The following is a 3,417-nucleotide window of genomic DNA, read 5'->3' on the forward strand; positions in this document are numbered from 1 at the left end:
CAGGCAATTCTTCTGCCTCACCCTCCCAAGTAGCTGGGATTACAGGCACCCACCACCACGCCCAGCTAATTTTTGTATTTTTAGTAGAGATGGGGTTTCACCATATTGGCCAGGCTGGTCTTGAACTCCTGACCTTGTGATCTGCCCACCTCTGCCTCCTAAAGTGCTGGGATTATAGGCGTGAGCCAATGAGTCTGGCCAGACTTTTTAGTTTTTATATACCCCTAAGGATGAGTTGAGAAAGCAGATGGAGAGAGGTGGGAAGGTTGCTCCAGGCGGAGGGAACTCTGTGTGTGTGTGTGTGTGTGTGTGTGTGTGTGTGTGTGTGTGTGGTGGGGTGGAGTGAGGCAGGGAGCTGGGGGTGGAGCTTGGCTCATAAGTCTCTGTGGCGCAGAGCGTGACTGGCAGGTCACACAAGATGAAGCTCGACAGACTTGATGAGGTCATCAAAGCAGAGAAGTGGGGAGTTTTCCTGGTACACTGGGGAGCCATGGGAGGAATACGAGCAAAGCGTAGCAGGCTCCTCTCGGGGACCATTTGGGGAGTGGGCTAGAGGGAAGAGAGTGAAGGCTGGGAGGCCAGAGCGGAGGCTGGGTCGGTGGTCCAGGCAGGAGAGGGTGAGGTATGAATGAGCTGGGGTCTGGGTGTGGGGATGCAGAAGGTGGAAGTGGGCAGAGAAAGTCAGGGGAGTGGCAAGGATGGGGCTGGGGCTACTGGGTTGTGGGGAGCCGAAGGGGAGAAAAGGGGAGAGGAAGGTGCCGGGGGCGTGGCCTGGTGACTGAGGGGACGGTGTCTCCACCCCTGAGAGGTACAGAATCTGGGAGACTGGGGTGTGGGGGGCAGATGCTGAGTGCAGGAGACTGGGGAGAGGTAGGGGGCCAAGACCTTTTTAATTTAGTTCAGAAATCCTGCATGTAGCATTTTATGATGAGGCCGGGTGCAGTGGCTCACACCTGTAATCCCAGCACTTTGGGAGGCTGAGGCGGGCAGATCACTTGAGGTAGGGAGAGAGACCAGCCTGGCCAACATGGAGAAACCCATCTCTCTCTTTTTTTTCTTTTTAAAGATGGGGTTTCACTATGATGGCCAGGCTGGTCTTGAACTCCTGACCTCAGGTGATCCACCCACCTCGGCCTCCCAAAGTGCTAGGATTACAGGTGTGAGCCACAGCGCCCAGCTGGTGAAACCCATCTCTACTAAAAATTTAAAAAATTAGCTGGGCATGGTGGTGGGTGCCTGTAGTCCCAGCTACTCAGGAGACTGAGGCAGGAGAATCACTTGAACCCGGGAGGTGAGGTTGCAGTGAGCCAAGGTCTGCGTCACTCAGCTCCAGCCTGGGTGACAGCAAAAGACTCCATAGTTATATGTCAAATTTTCGGTGCCGCAAAAGAAGTAGCACTCAGACATAAATTTCCTCAGCAAGGCAATTTGCTTCTATAGAAGGGTGCGGCTCACAGATGGAACAATGGTGAGCACACAGCTGGCCAAGGGAGGGGAAGGGGTCCTTATTCCTGACGGAGCTCGCCCCTACTGCTGTGTCGTTCTGTTGGCTAGGGCTAGACCGAACAGTCTAGGCTAATTCTGATTGGCTGTTTTAAAGAGAGAAGCGGTACCAGCCGGAGTGGCAGGGTGGGTAGTTTGGCGGGAAGGATGTTTATGGGTAGGCCAGAGCAGGTAGCCAGGGATGACCGGAGCAGGTGACCGGGATGAGTCAGGACAGAGCAGGGAACTGGGGGAACAGATGTGAACTACTGATTAGAACTCGTGGAGAAGGTTGTTTACTGAAACTACAAGGAAATCAAACTTTAGAATGGAAGACAAAGAACTCGACACACTGATTCTTTGAAGAGAAATTTGGAACTCATTATATCTAACACTGTCTCAAAAAAGAAATGACAGAAAAAGACCCCCAAACAACAACCAAACATTTTATTGCAGAAAAAGTTAAAACCTACAGAAAAGTAGAGAATGAGATGATGACACCCTGTGTGCTCATCATTCAGCTTCAGCATGAAATACCTTGCTGTTCCTCTTTTGTTTACGATTCCACCTAAACTTGATTTTATTTTGCTGCAATGTTTAACAGCACATCTGGTGCTTCTTAAAAATGGAAATGATTTTGTTTTGGCGGCAGCCATGGTATGATATGTTCTCTAAAGAGTTGATACTGTGCTGAAAATACAAAAGAAATAGAACATAAATGGGTTGGGTGCAGTCGTTCATACCTGTAATCTCAGCACTTTGGGAGACTGAGGGAGGAGGGTTGCTTGAGCCCAGGAGTTTGAAACGAGCCTGGGCAACAGGGCAAAAAATAAAACACAAAAAACGGGTCAGGTGTGGTGATGTGTGCCTGAGGTCTTGGCTACTGGAGCGGCTCAGGCAGGGGGATCACTTGATCCCTGGAGTTTGAGGCTGCAGTGAGGTGAGATTGTACCGCTGGATTCCAGCCTGAGCAACAGGGCGAGAACCCCATCTCAAAAAAAAAATAGCCAACATAAATGTCACTCATCATCGCCATTCTCATGCAACTGATGTTAAGGTTTGGTTCTGTATCCTCCTAGACACTTTACCCAGATATTTTGGCAAAAGTAGGAGTGTCCCGTTGTGACAGGCATGCCACACCAAAGATGGCTGCCTCGCCACGAGAAGAACACCTCACCTGAGTGGCCCAAGAGCATCTAGAGGCATCTCTCTCACCCTGCAGACTGGGCGCCCCACTTTCCTGCCGCTTCCTTTCAGTGGACCATTCAGACGTTTGCCTGTGAACTTGGAAGTGACCCACGCCCTTTCCCCTGCGCACCTGCCCCGCTAGCTGCCGCGCGTTCTCGCTGGCTCTCTGACTCTTCATTCCCTTCATTGCACCTGCCCTTCCCAGGTCTGTAGGTCATAAATCTTTGACCTTATTTTCTTTAAAAAAAAAAAAAATGTGGCCAGGTGCAGTGGCTCATTCATGACTGTAATCCCAGCACTTTGGGAGGCCGAGGCAGGCAGATCACCTGAGGTCAGGAGGGAGTTCCAGACCAGCTTGACCAACATGGTGAAAACCTGTCTTTACTAAAAATACAAAACATTAGCTGGGCGTGGTGCTGCGTGCCTGCAATCTCAGCTACTGGGGAAGGTAAGGAAGGAGAATCGCTTGAAACCAAGAGGCGGAGGTTGCAGTGAGCTGCGATTGCACTGTTGCACTCCAGCCTGGGCCACAAGAGCGAAACTCCGTCTCAAAAATTTTTTTTGATTTGCATAGGTTATTGGGGAACAGGTGGTGTTTGGTTATATGAGTAAGTTCTGTAGCGGTGATGTGTGAGGTGAGTGCAGCATCTCCTGAGCAGTATACACTGCACCCAGTCTGCAGTCTTTTATCCCTCACCCCTCCCACCCTGAGTCCCCAAAGTCCATTGTGTCATTCTTATGCCTTTG

Source organism: Cebus imitator, unplaced genomic scaffold (genome assembly GCF_001604975.1).
Source record: "Cebus imitator isolate Cc_AM_T3 unplaced genomic scaffold, Cebus_imitator-1.0 Scaffold266, whole genome shotgun sequence".
In the NCBI taxonomy this organism is placed as follows: domain Eukaryota; kingdom Metazoa; phylum Chordata; class Mammalia; order Primates; family Cebidae; genus Cebus; species Cebus imitator.